Here is a 23,176-nt window from a genome sequence, read left to right on the forward strand (position 1 = left end):
AAAGGGACCAAATAATACAGAATTCTTCTAGAATGAAGAAACAAATACTAAAATTTTGTGATGAGAAAGGAACACATCAACGAAACCTTCCAGAAAGGAGAGCTCTGCTGATTTACGCCACAAGACGGCCCATGAGAACTTTGTCCTGAACCTTTAGACACAACAGTTCTGAGAGCTGTGGACTGACAACAGCCATGGCACAGGTTTTCTTCCAAAAATTAACAGCTGTTCACATTTCTAAATCCGAGTGATTTTCTCAAAACACATCAAAGTCACCTTAAACTGAGGTAGCATTTTAACAGCCTTTTCTCTCAATTAGAGGCAGGACACATTTCATTCAATGCAGAGAAATTAACATATCCCACTAAATCAATATAAAAGGCAAGATGAATGCATCAATTTTAGATTCTTATGAAAACATGGCCTTGAAGAGGCAGTGTGATTGATACAATATACCAAACCTGAAGGTCATACCACCCCAGCTCCAATCTCGGATCTCTACTGACTGACATGTGGCACATCATTTATCCTTTCCTAAGTTTCAGTGTCCTGTAGTAATAATGTTTCCTCTATAACTGGTAAATAAAAGAATCACAACAGTTGACAGGATAATGTCTTATCACTTACATGCAAAATGGCCTACCTAAGAATTCTGACAACTATTGAAAAAGGAAATACTTAAGCAGCGTGGATCTTACAACCCCACACCCTTCCTATTCTGATAACTCAAAATCTGGTTAAGTTGTACTTTGCTCTTATGCTCAGTGAGTGCTCAGACACTTAAGTAAACAAAAATCCATCAGGATAGAGAAGGTCAGGTTGTCAGCTGATGCCAAGCTCTATTCAGAGAGTCCAGTGAAAGCAGAAAGAATAAATACATTCTTAACTGAGTTCAAGAAAACAGTTTTCAGGAAAGGAAGCTGAGCTGTATTGCGTCAGATTGGACAAAATCTGAAAGTCTGGTTCACTTCAAAAGATAAAGATGGGATCTAAAGTTATTTTTACTACACAGGCAATTTAAAACTTAAATATTAGGTTTTAAAAAATTCTAACAAGGGCTGGCCAGTTAGCTCAGTTGGTTAGAATGTGGTGCTGATAACAGCAAAGTCCAGGGTTTGATCCCTCTACTGGCCAGCCACTGGAAAAAAAAAACTGAGCAGGTGATTTAGGATCAGCACGTGTAATCTAGATTATCTCATGTTTTGATAACACATTTAAATGTAAAAATTACGTAAGATATTCATTACTTGAAGAAGGAACAACAAGGTATTAGATCAAATAAATATTTTAATGCTTTAAGAAAATAGAGTTAAATGATTATTATTTTAATAATAGGGTAATCAAACAAACTATGAAACTACCTACTAGACAGAATTACAGAGTCAAACAGGTCCAAGCTCAAAGAAAGCACATTAACTTTGTCTGAAGAGGTTTATGCGTTCAAAGAATTTTGGCCAGTGAGGTTAAATGAGGTTTTGATCATTAACCTAAGACTAAACTAATGTAGAGTCATCATATGCAAATCCTTCTCATTACCATATCCTGAAGCATATGGTGAGAAGTTCAGTCCAGGATTTGTTAATAACCATGAGGCCCTTTTAAATTCAGGGCTCACATTTCTCTTGAGAAAGTAATATGCTTTTTAGGGTAACAAAATAGTACACAAAATCTCCACAAAAAATAATCTGATGAATTTTGGTCTTAGGTGCCCTTCTGCATAATACCAGCAGCAACATTATCTGAATACACACTTCTCCTTGCACTGCGAGGTCCGACAGCTCTCATAGTGTTCTGGGGGTTGCAGGAGCAGGATATCTTCTTGTTCCATGTCATCACTGTCCCATCGGCAACAACCCAAAGCTGAACAGATATACCTCACCTGAAATGACAGATATAAAATCAATAAAAGATACAAGTCACAGGAAATCAGAGACATTAAAAGAATCTCTGTAATTTTTAGAAAGTAAAAGCAAATTAAGGAAACTCTGTAAGAAGTACCGAAGTAACAAGAAGCATCGATTAGATCACTAACTTTTAAAATAAAAATTTTAGTACCATGAAAGTACCAATGAATATTTATTTTAGGGAATGATTTTAAGGATTTAATTTTAGCCTTCATATGGAGATTTCCATGGGATATACAAGAAATAGATAAGCAGTTGTGATATCTTAGCAATAATATCATTAATAAAATTGCAGGTGAGTTTATAAAAATCAAGAGTTTTCATATACAGAAGTATTTGCCTTTTAAAAATTTGAACTATTTTTAATAGCTTTTGTATTTAAAAGTACCTCCTTCAAATCTTCATTAAAAGAAAAAGGAAGACTCAATCCGATCCAAACTAAAATCCTCACAAAAAGAAGCATGCCTACTAAAATACCAGAAGTTTGTAGCAGCACATAAATCAGAAATCTAGATGACTGGGTTCAATCCTGTTGTCTTACAGATGAGAACACTGAAGTAAACAGACTGAGGTGCTCACTCAAAAACAGCCAGACAGGAAGGCACGGCCTCAACACAATGCAGAGGCAGGTGGGTGGAAAAGGCAGAAAAGCATCTGCAGGATGCAAGGAGGTGCGATGGGCCTAACACTTAGATAAGGAAGCACCAGAGTTTGAAAACTCCAGCGTAAAAAGATTATGTTCTTATTCTTCCTTATTTTGGTCTAAGTCTATATTTAAGAAGTTCACATATCAAGGTGTTAAGAGGTTAAAAAAATATTTTTTACCTTTTTAACAAAGAATGTTTTAAATTAGTTATTCTTAATAATGGATTTATATTACAAGACCCAATCTTAGAAGCACATGACATTATGACTATATCCCAATATCTAGTATTGGAAAAGGCTAAGCCTTTAATAACATGACTGTGTCATCAGATAGGTCTAAGTCAAATCTGACCTTGGAAGTTTCTGAAACTTATAAAGTCTCGGTTTTCTCATCTGTGAAATGAATAGAAACTTTCCCCTTGGATCATCTTATAGGATCAAACTAGATAAATGAGTAGGGGCAATTATTCTTATGAACAGGATTATTAATCTTTGGAGGGTTCCTCCTGTGTCAAGATGTGAATAAAAATGTGACCCTTAGGAATATTGTGAAGATTTCAAAATAATGTATCAAAAAGCCCCTGACACACAGCAGACGGTATTTATTAATTCTCTTCCTCCTGCTGTTCCTTGCTCTGCTGCTTATTCTGATCTTAGATAAGTTTAGTTTCCCCTTTCTACTTCACAGGTCTCTTATTAAAACAAACGATATCCTCAGGGGAAAATTATAATAAACCTCAGCTAGTAATGGTATAGTTTAAGAGATTATTTCTTCTATCTCAATTTATTCTGATTTCCCCAAATAAATTCAACATTTTCACTCACCTTTCCACTATATGCACTGAGTCCCTATGTAGTGAGAGATTTTCCTCCAACCAAAACAACATCATCTCCAAGTTTATAAAAAGATTCAAGAAGTGATTCAAATGTGAAAGGAACTGTGTCCACGCTCTCCCGGTCTCAGTCCCACTGGAAGAGGTCTCCAACCAGGGAAGGAATGACCATCTTCTTCCCAAATACCTAAAACAGAAACTAACCTTTAAAAGGGTCAAAACTTTAAAAGAAGAGTAAATAAGAGCTGGAGACTTGAGCCTCATGTAGTCCAGCCTCCTTCTGAGTAGCACATGAAGGAGCACAGTCCATCAACCAAAAGTCATTTAAAAGAACTGCCAATCACTGCAGAGTACAGTTTTTCTCAAACCCTGTTGGCCCTAGGCCAAGAAGGTCCCATAATGATAGTAAGTTACCAAAAGAGAGTCTTTTGATCAAGTAAGTTCACGAAGAGGTTGCTACAGGAGTTCTTATAGCCATTAATATGTTAATGTGCAACCTAATTTTCTAGTAAATAGATAATATATGCAGCATTTTCCAGGCCTATCTCATCTAGGCCAATTATTGTCACAGACTTAGATACAAGGAACACAGGTTTGGAGATACTGATTCAAGCATTTCTTCTCTTATTTGCTTTCTCAAATCCGCTATGAGCTAGAAGCCTGGTAGCTAAACTTACTTGTTTAACGTTCTCAGTCATCCTTCCTTCTTTAACAATGTTTACTGAGGTCCTAACTATGTGCCGGGAACATTCTGGTGGTTACGATAGGCAAGTGAGCAAAACAAACACAGAAATTACTACCCTTATGGAACTTAAAATCTGTTGTTTGTTGGAGACAAACAACACAATAAATAAGTGTATTAGTCCATTCCTGTTGCTTATAACAAAATACTTGGAACTGGATAATCTACAAAGAAAATGAAATTTATTGCTTACAGTTTCTGAGGCTGGGAAGTCCAAAGACTATCTGGTGGTGGCAACAGTGACCCAGGGGCCTCACATTGAAAGATGGTGGAAGCAGAGAGAGCAAGAGAGAGAGAAAGACAGAGTCTCCTCTTCTTTTAAAGCCCTCAGAACCACGCCCCTGACCATCATTTTTAATCCATTCACTACTGCACGGTCCTATAGTCCAATCACCTCTTCAAGGCTCCACCTTTCAATTATCATAATAAGATTTCCCACCCTCTCAACAGTCACAGTAGGGCTGAATTTCTAATCCATAAAACTTGGGGGACACAATTCAAGCTTCAGTGAGTTTTGGGGGGACATAATTCCATCCATTGCAATAAGTAAATTAGATAGTATGTTAGGTGATAGATGCCATAGGGGAAAAACAGAACAAGATGAAGGACTGGAAAATATGTGTAGGGTGGGGAGGGTATTGTCAATAAAGAGCTCAGAACAGACCACTGAGAAAGTAACATCTGGGCAAAGACCCAAACATGAGAGAGTCAACCACGCTGGTATCTGGACAACAGACTTTGCAAAGGCCCTTGTATTAGACCGTTCATGGTGCTATAACAGAAATACCTGAAACTGGATAATTTAAAAGGAAAAGAGGTTTATTTCACTTAAGATTCTGGGACAGCTGCATCTGGCATGGGCCTCAGGCTACTTCTACTCTCGGTGGAAAGTGGCAGGCAGCCGGCGGGTACAAGAAGATCACATGGTGAGAGGAGGCAAGGGGGGCAGTGCCAGGGTCTTTTTAAACAACCAGCTCTCACAGGAACTAATAGAGGGAGAACTCACTCATTAATCCCCCCACCTAGGGAGAGCATGGATCCATTCATGAGGGATCCACCCCCGTGACTCACTCAGTTTCCAAAACTGCCACATTCAAGATCAAATTTCCACATGAGTTTTGGTGGCGACAAACTGTCCAAATTCTATCAGCCCTTAAGTGGAAGTGTCCCCATCACATTTGAGAAACCACAAGGAAAGTGAACAGGCTGAAAGCAGGAGATTCATTGATAGCAGTGGAGATGCTGAAGGTAGTCAGGTTTGGAGCATAATTGGAAGGTAAAGCCAACAGGGTTTCACGGTAGATTCCCTGTAGAGCATGAGCAAAAGAAAGGAGTCCAGGATGATTCCAGGCTTTTTAGCCAAGAGCATCTGTCTCTTGAGTAAGAGTTGTAGTGCACGTCTTTGTGACGTTGACCTTTGGCATTTAAAATATATATAATTCAACCTACTTCAGTTATTGACACAACTGTTTTCCTGGTCATCCAAGCTCAAAATTTTAGAAAGACAGAATATGAAAGAAGTACAAGTTAAAAAAGAAAAAAACAAAACTCCAAACAAATGTCAGTCTTAACCTTTTTAAAAACAAAATTTCTCTCTGCACTTTTTTGTTCCTTAAGAGCAGAATGCTTTTTTAAAAGGATACAACCCCCACACAGTCACTGAGCTTTCTAACCTGGTGCTCAACTCACAGACCTTCCCCTTCTCCCAACTTTGCCTTAAACCCTGGGGTTCTCAAAGATAGGTTGAAAACCACTATCCTAATTCACTTCTTTCTTTCATTTTCTAGCTCAAATCCTTACAATCTCCTGCCTGAACTATTATAATAGCCTCTTTACATTCCTTAACTGGAAATTTCCTCAATCTAAGCTTTACGTCTCTTCCAGATTAATCTGAGTCAGAGTTAAGCTTGTTAGGACATTATTCAATAATTTTCAACAGTTCTCTATTATCTTCTTAATATTAAGGGCCCCAAATCCTTTAGAGGACATTCAAAGTCCTCTAAATCTGACCTCAAACAACCTTTCATCACTGTCTTTTCCTTTTTCCCACATGGGCAGAAATCAGGCACGGTTACTTAAACACAACGTTTACCGTTATTGCTATTGTTTAGTTATGTCATCGTCAGTGTCATTTCTCCTCCGTGGGTCACCTTCCTGGACCAACACTATCCACTAAACGTCTATCTGGCCTTCAGCCTAGCATCACTTATGATTTTGCTTTGAAATCCAAGAAAATTTTGGCAGTGTAAGTTTGCTGACAAAAATCTTCCCATTCCATAATTTTGCACTTTTTGCTGTAATTGTATGCGGGAGACCAACTGTATTCTCAAAACTTATTTATTATACCTGTAAGAAATGTTTACCAGGTAAACTAATGCTTATGCATGTGTGTTTATAAAGTGGCTGTTAAAGTAGTGCACTCAGACCCACAGCCCAGATTCTGTTGTCTGATTCCACTCCCCACCAAAAGCAGCCCAGGCTCCTTGCAGAAATGACTGATTCCAAGGCTGGGGCAGGGTAGGTGCAAGCTGAGCCTTTACCATCTTATTATTTCAACAAGTAAGAATGTGCTCAAAAATGATGAGGGATAACCCTGGCCAAATCTGGAACAATTTAAGCACCAAAATAATTAAGTACTGAATTTAAAAAAAAAATAGAAATTCATGAGTCCAAATCAAAAACAAATAGAGAAAATAGATAATATTTGGGGAAGAAGGGAGGTCTGGAGTGGGAAAAATTAGCATTTCGTAGCCATCATAATAAAGACTGAATCAACAAGAATCAGCAATGGTGCTAAATCTAGGTAAAAATTTTGATAAGGAACAGGATATCTGTTTGGTCTGAAAGTATCTCTCTAAAGACAGTAAACTTCAACACAGACAGTAAATTAAAGTATTGTATCAATATAAACTAATGAAGTTGATAACTGTTCCGTGATTATGTAAGAGAATATCTCTATTAGGAAATACACACTGATGTATTTAAGAGTAAAGGGTCACGATGTATATTTAACTTCTCCTCAAATGTTTCAAGAAAAACAAGTGTTATGGGGGGTGGGGAAGAAGAGAGAGCATATGCAAGCTCATTTAAATGATAAAGCAAAAGGGTAGGTAAATTTAGGCATATAAGGGTTTTTTGTTTTGAGGTGGGGTTTTTTTTTTGGTACTACTTTTATTTGTGTGACTTTTTGTAGTTTGAAATTATTTCTAAATAAGAGTTTGGAAGAACAAAAGATACTCAGCAGCCTTACAGGAGCTCTATAATTAAACTCAGAAGATTACACCATCAAACTGAAGGTTCCTCAAACTCCTAGGCACTTCAACACTTCCAACTATTACTCTTCATTGAAAAAACATTTGATTTTTAAGGAATTCTCAGATGACATTGTAATGTATCCCACCTAGTATTACCTTAGAGTTTTAGCATTACTATTTTATTCTTTGCTTTCATATATTTCTTGATAATGGATAATAGATTTTATTTTCAAAAGATTAAACTTTTCTTTTACCCTTCGTAGAATGCCCAACTTGAAGCTGCCATTAAGAACAAATTTAGGTCACAGTATATGCACCTCACAGCAACAGCGTGTAGTATTTAGCCAATATGATCTCCCATTTTGAGTTACATATCAGTTAGAAAATCAAGTATTTACTGTTCTGTACCTCCCATATTATGTTACGTATTCTATATTCTATTTACTAGAAAAGTAGATTGAAATTATCATAAAGTTAAAACATAGGTATTTCAATCGTCCAGTCACTTCAACAGTAGCATTAGGGAAAAGTACAAACAGGGAAAGGTGTGCATCACTAAAAGAAATAAGAAGAGGAGTTAGTGGGTCTGTAGTAAACAACATTTATTTTGACTTGTTTCCTCCTCCATTAATAACCTCTTTTTCCCTAAAGCAGTAACAGGTCCTTATGGAACACATGGCTCCTAAGTGCAAAAAGCAACTGTCAAACTAATATGACCTAAAATTCACCTTTGCTTTAAGAATCATCTATGTACCTCCTGAAGTAAAAGAAAACTTCTCTTTAGCTAAAAATAGGGTTTACACAACCAAAACGATTTGATATGCTCGACCATACTGGAAAAAATTACCTTATTTTAAAAGTTAAATCTTCAACAGCATTAACTCAGTAAGTGCAAAACACAAAACAACAACAACAAAAGCATGATGACTCAATTCTGAATCATCATGTCATATTTCTGGATCATGAGTTTAACAGTTCACTTTTAAATAGCTGCTCTTCACTAATCGGCTGCTTAGGAGTCATACACATGGCTCCTGCCCTTTGCACCAATCTTTGTAAGTCTTTCATGCTGCACGTGTGAAAGCAGATGGTGCTTTTCTTTGAGAGCCACCAGCAGCAACATACGCATGCAGCTCAGGTAGAGAGATGACATCACCCCTCACAATAGCATTACCTCATCCCCTAAGCATAGGAATGAGTCACCGGATAGTCAGCAGCAAAACTCCTGGTAGAAAGAGATGTTGGTTATGGTGACGCGTTTTCACATTCCACTGACTTGTCCATGTGCACAGCTATTTGTTCTGATTCGCTGCTCTGCATCTCAAACAAATTGGGTGATGTGCTTCTCTCTTCAATCATTTCAAAAGTACAATTTTTTTTATTTTGCATTTATTTCCTCTGTTTGCTTTTCCCTGTTTGTAATTTTAAAATAAAAGGTCTGTCACATTGACCAGCAAACCAAAGATCCAGTCAGAGTCTTTATCCAGGCAAATCACACGGCAGCTTAGTAAAGTAATTCAATTTCTGTTTCTGAACCAAATCTATGTGGCATAAGGAATAGCAGTAGCACATGGAATCAGGAACTATCTGAAATTAGACGTGAAAATGAGAACTCCCGTTTCCAAAAGGAAGAGGAACTTCAACTGAGAAATAAAGGAAATACTACTACTAAAATGAATATTATCGGCAATAAAAAAAAAATTCCTTTACCTATACAAAAAATATTTTTTCATTTGTTTCTTCCCTATTTTTCGACAGAACCAGTCCTCTCCCCACTGACACACAGTTTTAGGGGTACATCCAAATTTACTTTAACTTACTCTGAAAAACTTCAAACATACAAAACAGAAAGAGACTAATATAATACCCCCCATGTATTTACCATCCAGTTTCAACAATTCACATTTGTCAATTGTTTCACCTGTCACCACACACCTACCAAATACTCGTTTATTAGAGCATTTTCAAGCAAATCCCAGACCTTGTGTCCTTTCACCTATAAATACTTCAGTACTCATTGTTGAGAAGTAACTATCATGCCACTATTACATCTAATAGAATTAACTTAAAATCATCCAATATTCAAATTTCTCAAAGATCTACTTTACAATTATGAATTCCAAGTCTGCATATTATATTTGATTTTCCCCTCTGTAAGAGCCCCTTTCACCCCCTTTTTCATGCATTGATTTACTTGAGAAACCAGATTATCCTACAGACTGTCCCAGTCAGGATTTTGCATGTCATTTAACTTGTTCCTTTATCTCTGTATTTCCTGAGAAGTATAATTAGACCTGCAGCTTTGATTTGATTCAGGTTAATTTTTTTTTCTTTTGACAAGAATACCTCATAATTGGTGCTATGCACTTCCTATTATATTAAGGTTTGCAAACTATATAGCCCATAGGCCAAATCTGGCCTGATGTCTGTTTTTCTAAGTTAAGTCTTATTGGAACGCAGCCACACATTCATTTGTGTGTTGTCTATGACCGCTTTCAAACTACAATTGCAGAGTTCATTAGCTGCAATTAGTTGTATGCAATTGGTTGTATGGCCCTCAAAGCCTAGGATATTTGCTATCTGGCCCTTTACAGAAAAAATTCGCTGACCCCTGTGTTACATCACATTAGGAGGTACGTAGTGTTTAGTTGCCCCATTTTTAATGATGTTACTATCCATCAGTGGGTTCAGGGGAGTCAGCCTAATCCCTCCATTTAAAGTGTCCCATCAACTTTTCAACATTTTAGTATTGATTGATCTACTATTTCATTAAGGGGAATACAAGAGTGATTTCTAATTCTATCATTGTACATTTAGTAGCTTGAATTTTTCATGAAGAACATTCCTTCATTTGGCTTTGAAAGCCAGATGTGCATACACTAGCATTTTCTCAATTAGTGACTCAGGCATTAAGCACACTCAAACCCTAATCATTGTAGGCAGAAGTAACCCATGCACAGGAAGACTGAAAATTGAAAATGGCTCAGGAGCCTTAGTGAGACCAGTGTGTTCCCCAACCAGGAAAGAGGGGTAAGAAAACACTGGCCATGACAGAAAAGCCAAGGGGCTGGCCAGTTAGCTCAGTTGGTTAGAGCATCACCTCCTAACAGCACGGTCAAGGGTTCAGCAGCCAAAAACTGAAAAAAAAAAGCCAAGTTCCATGTACAAGCTAAAAAGCAGTGAGTTTAAAAAAAAGGGGGGCGGGGAGTAGGAAAAGAAAGAAGAAAAAGGGTATGACAAGACGCAGATTTGTTGAGTGTACAGAAATAAGAATGAACACAGACCATGAAGAAAAAGGATGGAAAACAATGCTAACTATTGTAGAATATTTTCTAAAGGGACATCCACGTCCCTGCCCCACCTCAAGAACTTGGAAGTACCTCCAGGATAGCACAGTAACCGATGCTTACAATGATGACCCCAAGAAATCAATAAAAGATAAAACTCACTGATATCGGGAAGATGTAAAATACATGAAAAATATTCCCTTAAAAGTGCTAACTTGCTGCTTTCCGTCAGCTGGAAGCCCCCTTTCCCCAGAGCAGCCACGTTCCTGCCCTGCTGGCTGTTTTGCACACCCAGGTGGGGGCCGCTCGCCCCGCGTGTCTGCTGCAGACGCCCACAGGGAGCAGACTGCACCGGCCCAGCACATTCCCCGGGTCCCCAACGCCGCCAACCACTCACGATGTGACCCTGGATGAAAACGAACACTTCGCTGTTTTATAAAATTTCTCACACTAACTTATTTCTCTTGATTCCCATAGTCACTCTCCACAACTATCTTCAAAGGTCCGTCTGTCGGTCCAAACCGCTGATCAATGTTCCCCGCACGGTGCGAATCCCCAGGCTTTTCCCCGCTGCTTTCCAAGTTCTCCCAGTTCCTCCAAATCGAAACAGAAAGGATCGTTGGACGTTTTCTTTGGCCGTGAACTTTTGATGAGACTCGAATGAACCGAGGGGTTGTCTCACCGAGGGACCTGCATTACACGCCCGCTGTCTTTCATTGTGGGAGTGTTTACATTTATAAATATGCATGAGGTGCTCACGCCAAGCGGTCTCGCCGTTTCTGCTCTCGCTCCCGTCTGTGATCTGGCCACAGTGATCCTCTCCCATTTAACACCCTTCAGCGGCTTCCCATGGCTCAGGATCAAACTCAAACGCTGCCCTCACTGGCCCCGCACAGCCCGGCCCGGCCTCCCGCACTGGGCTCGTCTCTGCTCCTTCCCCGACCCTCTTGCTGCCACCTCACCTCCCTTCAGGTCCCCCCACACGCCTGGTAACTCTCACCGTAGCACCAGACACGGGCTTCTTCCTCTCCCGGAGCAGTCGTCCCCACCTCTCGCCATCTCTTGCCTAAGCAGCTCCTCCTCATCGTATGATCTTGTGAGAAGCCTCCTCTGGCCACAGGCCTCTTAGTGCTCCACCCTGCCTGGTGGCAGTGACCACACGCAGTTATGTTATCGACACTCCACACAGCTCCAGGTTCTATGAGGGCAGGAATCAAATCTGTCCTGGGCACTGCTGTAGCCAGCACAGAACCCTGCATAGACCCCCCAACCACACAGTGATGAACTTGGTTTCAATGTGCTAAGTTTAGGTGATGGCGACTGTCTCACAGCGATTATCTAAGAAGCAGTGACGTGTTCGCCATGTGCTCAGCAGCCCGCTAAGTATGCTATACACGTGACGTCTGTGAGTAATTAATCTTGACAAAATAAAGCACACGAAGAATTTAATTACTAGTAGAGATAATGCAAATACATTAGCACACACCGAAGTGTCTTTAAAAACATGAAATGTTGGAAAAAGAAACAGGTATAAAGATCTAGGGTTGGGTCTCAGCTTCACTACAACAGACAAATCTCTGCACCTTTCTGAGCCCCAATTTTCTCATCTGAAAAATGGGGGTTAATAAGAATATTTACTTCACAAAGCTATGTTAATGGTTAAATAAGAAGAGATTCAATATCACTTTGCAAACTATAAAGTACTAATCAAACAATAGTTTATGTAGACATGATGGTCCAGGGCTGCTTATTTTGAACTTCTAATGTATCCGTGTGTGTGGATGTTTGCATATGCATGTATACATGTATACTTACTACAGAAAAAAGTTAAAAACAAAAATTATAAACTCTTAATCCAGAAACATCTGACTACCTATAATTCATCATGAATCTCATTTTATTCTCTAGAAGAAAACTTCAGAAAAGAACTGGATTCATTAATACAAAATTTCAAAAATAATAAAAGCTTTTAGAATTCAAACAGCTGCTCCAAAAGTAAATGAAAGGGGAAAGCAGGAAAGCAGATAGAAAGTTTAATTATGCCAAGTCAGTTATTTCTTTCCCACCATGGGTTCATAACATCTATTTAAAAACAAAGACTCAAAAACAAATAAAGATTAATTCAATGTAAAATTAAATACATCAAACTTGTACCAGTTTTTGATTTATCAGAAATCTCTATCAACCCTAAAATTATTCTTTGATTGTAACATAGAAGCCCCAAAGAACTGTAAAGTACATTATCTATCACAAAAGAAAACCAATATTAAAGAAAAGTTAACAGGTATATTTTTGTATACTTTAACTCTCCAAAAATGATATAGTAAATATAGATTATAAAAAGGTAACTCTAATCAAAATGAGCAACTGATTAGACTACTAGATGCTAGAATTGACTATGTGACTTAAAAAAAAAAAAAAAGATGCTCCGACATTTTGTATTGTGGAAATACTTTTTAAAATTTCCCTGAAAACGCTGAAATAACCATGATGGGGAGAGTAAAAGAAAGATTATTTGCTAAAAGTAAAGTGTGCCTGGGAATCATACCTCAAAGAGTAGGGAAGGGGCCATCACAATGAACAAGTGGTGAGAAGACCTAACGGAGGGATTATGAGATTTGTTAGCAGATGCAGGTAGCAGTCAGAAGGCATCCCAAATGACATGCTGGAGAGGAAACGTAGGAAAAAAACCTCAAAATGATTTGGCATATATTATCTTCAAAGATTGTGAATCAATACTCAAGAGCAGAGAAATGCCAACAAGATAGTAATTGTTTAATTCTTTTTTTCCTTAAATTAGCCAAACTACCAAACAAAATACCTCAAGGAAAACTATCAGACTAGCTTTTAAGGCATACTTTTACATTCATGATGATATTAAAGTCAAATATCTATCTCTGCCTTCACCTAGATTAATACACATTTATGAAATAGATATACAATTGTGCACAAAGCATTAATTTCCTAAAAAATAGGGTCACAGCAATTTGTCCTTTAGCAACATGCGTGTTGAAATAAATTGGTTCAGCTCACAGCACCGCTTTCAGCCATGCTAAAGGATTAATAAAACAAAATCAACTCGAAGTGCTGTTTCATTTCCATAATTAAAAGAAAAGCAATTAACCTAAGCAATTATTTAAAAATTGGCTTGCTACATGACTGTCACTCTTTAAAATAAATCGCCATCTTGGATGACATAGCCAGACTCAAAATGTGCTAGTTTATGTACAAATGAAAAACCACAAAATGACTTAGACAACTTTCAGTATAAAAGACTCTTTACTAGAGAGTACAGATCCTCTTTTAATAAAGCAATACTTAAAAGGATTTACTTATGGACTCTTGGCGAACAAATCAGTGACCATTAAAGGTGCGCTCTTTTCTAAGGCACTGCCACCTTTTAAGGCCCTTGCACCAGTTGGGATGAATGCGTCTGACACAGGGTGTGGGAGGAGCTGGGAGCGCAGCACCGTCATGGTCTGTGTCACACCTGTCCGAAACAGAGAGATGGTGTCCCTTCGGGAGAAACATGCTTAAAATAAAACAAATCCCCAAACTCTAACTTTAGACTTATAATAGAGTCGTCTGTTCTTTATAAAAGGGGAAATGGGGCATTTTAACAGAAAGTCTGAAAACAAATATGGTATCTCTTAAAAAAAGAAGATGAAGGTTATTTGTACAAGTACAAACTAGTTATATATACACAATCTTAATATGTATTCAAAATAAATATAAGAAGGTCTTTGTATTCATAAATATGTCCCAAGACATAGAGAAGTAAGCAGTTCAAGGATATTATATCTACTGGTAAAGTGTGATCCAAATGCCACTCAGAGACCCCCGAGAAGAAACCATGCTAAGAAGTTACAAAGCAGAAGTTTCAGATAACCAGTGAGGAAACAGCCAAATCTCCTTCATGCTGGCTGCTCCAAGGGTGAATCTACATGTAAATTACCAGGAAAAGGAAAGTCAGATTTCACCTCAGGTGGTCTTCCGAAAATTCAAAACAAAAGTCTTAGCTACGATCAACTGTCAAAAATATTAGGTTTAGGGCTGGCCGATTGCTCACTTGGTTAGAGTGCGCTGCTGCTAACACCAAGGTCAAGAGTTCGGATTCCCTTACTGGCCAGCCGCCAAAAAAGAAAAAATTAGGCTTCGAACCTAGGACACATCTGTTAAAGATAACAGAGTGAACCTGAGGTCCATCACTTGTTCTAACACACACACGCACACACACGTGCGCGCCACACACACACGCCCCCCTCACACACGCACGCCACACACACGCACACGCATGCCACACACACACGCACGCCACACACACACGCACACACACACACACGCACGCCACACACACACACACACGCACGCCACACGCACACACGCACACGCACGCCACACACACACACACCCAATCATGATTCTAGCTTGGTTTTGTATCAATATTCTTTTGAGGAAGTTTGTAATATCTCATCAACAGGAAAGAGTGGTAAATGAGATCTGTGTCCCAATGCACCTCAATCTTCCCGCAGCACACGATTCATTCTAAAGACAGTGTAAAACCCTTGTTTTTAATGGAACTGTCAATCTCCTTTATCCTCCAGGAACTCTTTTCATTGACATAATCAAAATACCACTAAAACAACCTAACATACTGTATTATATGCCTTTTGGAACAAAAAACTTTAAGGACAACATCAGAGTAAGCCAGAAGGCAATGAGATATGCACTTAATGGTAATTTCTAATGAATTTGTGCTTTATTTTAAAAAGAATCCTTACATGTTGTAAAAGAGGAAGTTAAATTCCTCCAGATAATTTACTGGGAGCTCCATGTACCTGATTCCTGAAGTTAGAACAATCTTTAGAGATTTAATCCAACCCCATAAATTTTCGGAGAAGGAAATTAAAGCTCTACTGTATTAAATAATTGAGTCAGTTCATAAAGCAAGTTCATGAGAGAATCATGGCTTGAACTGTAGCTCCTGAAATCTAGTCCCTTCTCCACAATACTACACAGCCTAAAAAGTTCCTGTGCTGCTTTTGTATTATTCCAGCAAAAGTACATGTGATCCATAATCAATTCTTCTACTAATAATAATTTTTTTAAATGAGCATATAGTCTATCAAACTTTTTTTCTTCCACTCTTTCATTAGAGTAACTTTAGCAATTGCATAGAGAATATATCTTCTCTGGTCTTCTGAGTTTAATCTGTTTATCTTCATACTACTCTTTTTTTCTTTTTTAAGACTAGTCATTCATACCAGTCTTGATGAAAGCTTGGAGAAACTAACATTCTAATACTGGAGTCCCCACATGGAGCTATGGATCTATTCATTGTCATATGGGAGGCTCCTGCTATAAGTCCACGCCAGTTTTGTCTGCAAGATGCAACTAGCCCTTCTCCCTACACTATCCTTTCCAACCAAACGCTGGGTTTCAGACAAAGCAAATTAACTATTTCTCACAAAATTAACTATTATGAAGGTTAGGAACCTTCATAAAATATTGTACCAGATGCACTTAGGTACTATTACTCGATGCATCCAACTCAGGGCATTTCAAACGACAGTTTCTGATCCTCTCTCTGTGGTATTTTGTCCAACATTTGAAGATAACTTCCAGATGCTGAGCATATACATCTTGCTGAATAACAGGTGACTCAAGCTCACTATACTTTCCCCTCTCCTTGCTAATATGTTTATAATCTCACAAATACTCCTGCAATTCTCAAAGTGTGTCTGTGGACTCTTTCAGGGTTGTAGGAAGTCAAATAGATTTCACGATAAGATGTAATTTGCCTTTTTCACTGTGTTGCTATTTGCACTGACGGTATAAAGGCAATGCTGACTAAAGCTGCTGGTGCCTTAGCACGAATCAAGCACCCAACTAATACTTACTGTGTTCTTCCCTGTCACACACCCCCAGCAAAAGAAGAAGAAAAAAGAGACAGTTGCAGTTAAGAATGCTCTTGATGAAGCAATGAAAAATGATTAATTTTATTAAATCTTCACCCTGAGTACATATCTTTTTATTATTCTGTGTGACTAATTAGAAAGGATGTATCAAGCACTTCTCTACATACTGAAGCATGGCTTGAGGAAAAGCACTTGTGGGACTGAGTTGTGAGCTGAATTAGCTGCTTTGCTCATGAAGCTCCATTTCTACTTGAAAATCAAGTGAGAAAAACTATGCTATAAAGTGAGTATCTGGCAGACACTTTCACAATAATAAATAAAGTGGGCCTGTCATTCCAAACATCACTCAGCATTTGGGAAATGCAAATCAAAACCCCATTGAGACATCATCTCGCTCCAATTGGGCTGGCTAATATCCAAAAGGCTGAGAATGACAAATGCTGGCCAGGATGTAGAGAAAAAGGAACCCTCCTACACTGTTGGTGGGACTGCAAAATGGTGCAGCCATTATGGAAAATGGTATGGAGGTTCCCCAAACAACTACAGATACAACTGCCATATGATCCAGCGATCCCACTGCTGAGTATACACCCCAAGAATGGACATCATCATGTAGAAGGGACCCCTGCACCCTCATGTTTATTGCAGCTGTATTTATAAGAGCCAAGTGTGGGAACCACTGTGATATTGCCATCACTGGACAAACAGATGCGGAGGCTGTGGAGTATCTACACAGTGGAATGCACTGCTCTGCTGTAAAAAAGGATCAAATCCTGCCATTCACGGCAACATGGATGAACTTAGAGAAAATTATGTTAAGTAAATAAGCCAGGCACAGAAAGAGGCATACCACATGTTCTCACTTACATGTGGAAGATAATAAAAACAAACAAACAACTAGGAAAAAAGACATAACAATAACAATAATTCCTTGAACTTGTTAAGGTGAGAGAACAGATATGCTGTTGACGGGGGTGAGAAAGGGGCAGAGGGAGGGGGAGAGGGAAGGATAGGTAAAGGGCCACGAAAATCAACTACATTATATAATGATAAATAACAATAACATAAAATTTTTAAAAATCTGATAGTATTTGTGATAAAATTCAGGTTTTCTAGTGAAAATTAGAATACTGGCAAACTCGTATCTGCCAATGTGAGCTTGACAGCTTCCTAGTACCTAGTACTTAAAGACTTTTCTGATGAGACCAGTGGCGATAGTAATAAATTTGACTTTTTTGATATTCTATAGAGTAAAAGGCAAGACAATCCAATTGATATTAACGTAACAGAGTATCAAATGTTTATTGATATGGTTTCAGATTTCACATTGGCTCTAACCTTTAAGAAACTTTCACTTGTTTTAGTGTAGTTTCAAAAAAGAATGACAACAATTATCTGAAAAGTCTACTAAAATACTATTCCCTTTTCTAACTGCATATGTAGGTAGCTGAATTATCTTCTTCACATAATTAAATCAATACAACAATCCAACATATTTAGTGCAGAAAAACAGATACGAAAATCCAGTTGTCTTCTATTAAACCAGAAATTAAAGAGACTTGCAAAAATGTGAAACGATGACATTTTTCTCATTAAATTTTTTGTACTGAAAAATATAATTATTCTTCATAAAAATATGCTATTTATGTTATTATGCAATGGGTTTTCGTTATTTCTTTCATGAATTAATAAACATGTCTTTTTAAAATCTAATTTTTAATCCTGTAAATATAGATAGATATAACCCACAGGGGAAAAATGCTCTTTGGAATCCTCAATAATTTTTAAGAGAATAAAGAGTCTTGAGACCAAAGAGTTTGAGACCCTCTGTACTGGATGCACAGCCTGAGCTGTGAAGTGCAGGTATACACTGGATGGGGAAAGGGCTCTAGAGCAGGCAGGACTGAGTACAGACAGGCATGATTCGTTCAATCCCAGCGTTATCATATAGTCCATCTGCAACTTCAAGCAAATAACTTCTCTGAGCTTCAGTTTCCTCTTCTACAAAATGGGACCAACATATCAACCTCAGGAGGATTAGGACAGGGATCACACTGTATAGATTACTAAGCTGGGAATAATGTTGTCATTAGCACATCTACATACTACACACATACTCTCAAGAAATGTCCCAAAAACTTGGAGCAGCAGTAAAATCTAGTAAACCTATCACGTTATCACAGATGGCTCAATGCCTTTAGATTTTCGTTCTTCTTTCTTTCTTTCTGTAAAGTGGAAAATTAAAATCCAGGTCATGCAAAGAGGTCTCAGGATTCTTCTGCATGGAAAGTGACCAGTGAGGTTTGCATTTATTGCCGTAAAGGTGCACAGTGAAACTTTTTGAATATGCTGCAATTCAACATTTCAAAGCATTCTATCCAAAGATCTAGGATTGGGGATAGGTGGGAGGGAGGACACTTAAATCAAGAGAGCCCTAATAAACCAGAAAAAATGGTAAGAACTAGAGACAGTAAGAAAGTTGAACTGTAGTTTACCAAACAACTAATATAATTTCCATTTGTAACAACACCTTCAAGTACAACTAGCTGCTTATAATATAAACACAGTCAACAGCACTCAGGGTTATTACAGCTATTTTCATTCTACTTTGCCATGCCATGCAGTTTAACTTTTTGTGCATGTGTATTTCAGTTTGCAAACACACATGCTTTGCACCACTATAACACACTGTGATATTACTCCAGATGTAAGCAGCTTACAATCTTCTCATTTTGCTGATCATCTTTTATGTCTAGTTTAAAAATAAAGCAAAATGTGCATATCCAAGCATAATCCCTGCAGAACACAAATAAATAAAGGTTTAGCTGGAGCAGTAGTTGATTTGAATACCATACCCGATTCAAAAATTTTAATGTAATTTACAATTAAATTGCTATTTGCATCAATAACTCACAATACAACAGAAGTTCACTATTCTTAAAGATATAATCAGGATACTTCTTACAAATAGTAGGCACTCTAATTAGGGCTTAGCACACAGCAAACATGGAAATTTGGCAGTGATGTTTCCCCATGTACTTGCCTGGGTGTACCAGAAAAGAATTCGGGCTGGGTTTACCGGAGAGCACAAGGAAGTCTGTTATTACAGACTGGTCCCTGGCAGCAGTTTTCCCATCAGAAAGTTCCATCATCACTATCCAGGTCATTGTCAACCCCCTCGTGTTAGGTTTTGTCTTTTCCAAACTAATACCAGCTAGGAAGCTTTTGAAAGGATCAGGCTGATGATAAGAGGAACAAGGACTACCCTAAGGCACGTCCTTCGGGAACAACTTGATATGGTAGAGGCTGAGGGCATTCTGGAAAACACAGGTGACTGCTTCAACTTTAGCAGTCACAATTCAAACGATGGACTTATTTTTAAATAATTTAAACAAGAGAATAAAGCTCCAAAAACGAAGAGAGACTTAATCCATCAGAGTCAAGACTAAAGGTGAGACAAACAAGCGTCCTCCATTAGAGACCCCCCCACCCTACCTCCACCCACCTCATCAAGGTGGGCAGTGCCCTCACCTCACTGATGGGGGTGCAAAGGCTCTGAGGGTAAGTCACGTGCCCATGCCTGGAGGTCGGATGCCAGAGCAGCTTGGGAAGCACGGTCTCTGTGAAGTTACTCTAGCTCCTCTGCATTCTAGAGCTCAGAATAATCAAACTTGTCTAGAATAACATGCCAAGAAAGTTTCAGATGAATTGCACTTGAGGGAAAATGTAGGGACTAATAGTTTATGGGATTTTGCACCATGGATTTCTAACCAGTAAACTCAACGAAGTTTTTTTAATATTTATCTTATTATTCCTAGAGATCTTGTGATAATGACAAGAAATGATCATGTTATAGCTCAAATTTGCTATATTGATGTAGCAGATGGTATCCTCAGTTACTCACTTCTATGATTAACTCATTTAATGCCCAGAACAATCCTAGGAGTAGGTGTTACTATTATCTGTCCCGTTTTACAGAAGGGGAACTGAGAAATAGGTAAGTTAAGCAATCGCCCAAGGGGACACAGCTGGTAAGAGGCAGACAGGCCACAAACTTAGGCAATCGGGCCCTGAGCCTATTAATACCAGCAGCTGCTCATTGTAGCTAACTTTTCCAGTGCACATTTAATCCAAAATTCCTACCTCTGGGTGGCGAAGGCTGGATGAAACCAAGGAACCAGATCCCACGTCCAAATCCCACTGCTTTGTACCGTGATTCTCAGGAGGCAGCAATTGGGCTGTCTAACATGCTGGTAATTGCTACTGATTTGCAACTTTAAAAATGAATAAGACACAATTGGAAAGGTATCTAAGATATTAGGCACTTATTGTATACAGTTGAAAGAAAACCTGCCCCTGCCCAGGCCTCCATCAGCAGGAGAGAAAAGAGGACCCGCCTCCCTCCAACACTTAGTCAGGCCACCACTCTCTTTAGACCAGGACAAATTCAGTAAGCCCTTTTCTGTTTATGTCACTTATGAAAAGTCCCAGCCTACTAGGTCAGCCCTCATCCTACACACTAGTCCCCATAAGACTCAGCACCCTGCTCTGTCCTCTTCTCCTGCCTTTCCCCACTGCTGAAAGCCTTTCCCCTGACACAGTCTTCCCTAAAAGTAGACTCGTCTTCTTGCTCTCACAGAAGCCAGGCTTTCCCTGAGGACACTGCTTCCCTACAGAAGCAAAGAGAGGTTTCTTCTCCCATAACCCTCACCCAGTGATGGGACAGGTGCACCCCTTGTATCTCGCTGACATTTCCAGACCATTTTCTCCCTCTCCTCCCTGCAAATCCTCAGGATCAGATTGTTCCATCTATTACCCCTCTTAGTGGCTGTCCCCTCACCTCTAGGCCGCTAGCCCCATCCCTGGAGGATTTTAGTGGCCGGTTTACTATCGCTATCTGACAACCGCTGCAGTCTTTAGTTTGCGTCACCTGTCTACCTGCCTCCATCAGTCCTGCAGTCAGATTCTAGACCTTGCTGTTACCACGGCCACCCTCTGCCCACGAAAATTTCAAGTGTCCCTCCCCCAGCTACGGCCCCTCTCCTCCCACCTCACTTCCTCTACTTACCTGACTCCAGCAAACCTCTGGCCCTCCTGGAACCTACGAGAACCCATAAGCCATTGATCCTATGACCTTCACTACTGTCGTGCCCTCACTTCCTTCTTATCCAGTTTAAATTCCACAGTCTTTCACCTCAAGCACATCCTCAACTCCCTGTCCTCTGTCTCACACGTCACACTCGACTGACAGAATGCCAACCCCGGTTAAATCCAATTTTATCCCCTTTCTCATTCCTGCATCTGTGCAGCTGAAATGTAGCTGAAGAAAAACATAACCATGCTGACTGTTCTTCCTTTGATTCCTGGCCACCAACCTCAAAAAGGCTATTAATGCTGCTCACAAGCACAGCACACTTCCGCAGTGTGTCTAATGCACTTCACTGCTGACAGTTAAATAATTGCCTACCAGACTTACACTGTCTAACAAGCTTCTCAGAGTTCACATACCCAAAATCAATACCTCTAGACAGACTCTCCCAATTCTTCAAACACATCATGTATGGTTTTCCCTCAAGGCCTTTGCAGCTGCTGTTGCTTCTGCCTGGAACCCCCAGATACACAGCGGGTTTTCCATAAATATCTGCTGAGTGACAGGATGAGTTGTACGGTTGTTCTACGAATTCGTTACATATATTTGTCTGCTTTAAACACTATACAAATTCCAAGCGTGGATAGCTATGTTCCTGGTTGGGATTATAAGATTCAATGTTAACTCTGCCCCCATTGCCCCAGCTCAGAAGACCACGGGCTTCCAGCAGTGGCTTGGTCATTGCTGGGCTGGTTGCAGATGTCAGGGGTGTGTGGCTGAAGCCCTTAGCCCCCCACTGCACCAGCTCAGAAGACCAGGGGACTTCCAGCAGTGGTTCAGTGGTCATCGCGGGGCTGGTTGTGGGTGTTGGAGGGAGGCATGGCTAAAGCCTGAGACCCCTCATGATTCCAGTTTGGGAGCCCAGGGTGCTTCCTGCAGTGGCTCAGTGGTTGTCTCTGGGCTGGTTGCAGGTGTTGGGGGGCATGGCTGAGGCCCCAGGCCCTGCCCCCTCCCTGGCTTGGGAGCCCAGGGGGTTTCTGGTCCTTCCAGGGTTCATAGGTGTTCTTTGGTGATGTGAGACCTTTACTAGTTAATATCAAACTTTGTGTCTGTTCTGTGGGTATTTTGTTTTTTCTTTCAGTTCTGCGTTGGATTATTCACTGTTCCCACCACTTAAACTCTGTACTGGAACTAATTGGTTGTCCTTTGCTTGTTTCAAAAATGGGGGAACTTGCTGTGGGGACCAGCACTTGAGCTCTGTAGTTGAACTAAACTGCCACGTTGCTGCTGATTCTCTGAGAAAGGCTTTTTGTGCAGCTCGGGGGGCTTTATTTGTTGTTGTTTTTGTTTTTTTTTTTTAGAAGATGACCAGTAAGGGGATCTTAACCCTTGACTTGGTGTTGTCAGCACCACGCTCTCCCAAGTGAGCCACGGGCCAGCCCTTTAGGTTTTAATGGTTGACTTTATAGATACTTCTGGATCTTGTGAGATCCAGTACACCCGG

At 39.5% G+C, this 23,176-nt stretch overlaps 1 pseudogene; it reads right to left on the reverse strand.

Annotated features, from left to right (window-relative positions):
* LOC134362668 (eukaryotic translation initiation factor 2-alpha kinase 3-like) overlaps positions 1 to 20,811 on the reverse strand; it is a 66,920-nt pseudogene extending 46,109 nt beyond the window's left edge.
* Between the last annotated feature and the right edge of the window lie 2,365 nt (positions 20,812 to 23,176).

The sequence above is a fragment of the Cynocephalus volans genome, chromosome 14 (assembly GCF_027409185.1).
Source record: "Cynocephalus volans isolate mCynVol1 chromosome 14, mCynVol1.pri, whole genome shotgun sequence".
Classification (NCBI taxonomy): domain Eukaryota; kingdom Metazoa; phylum Chordata; class Mammalia; order Dermoptera; family Cynocephalidae; genus Cynocephalus; species Cynocephalus volans.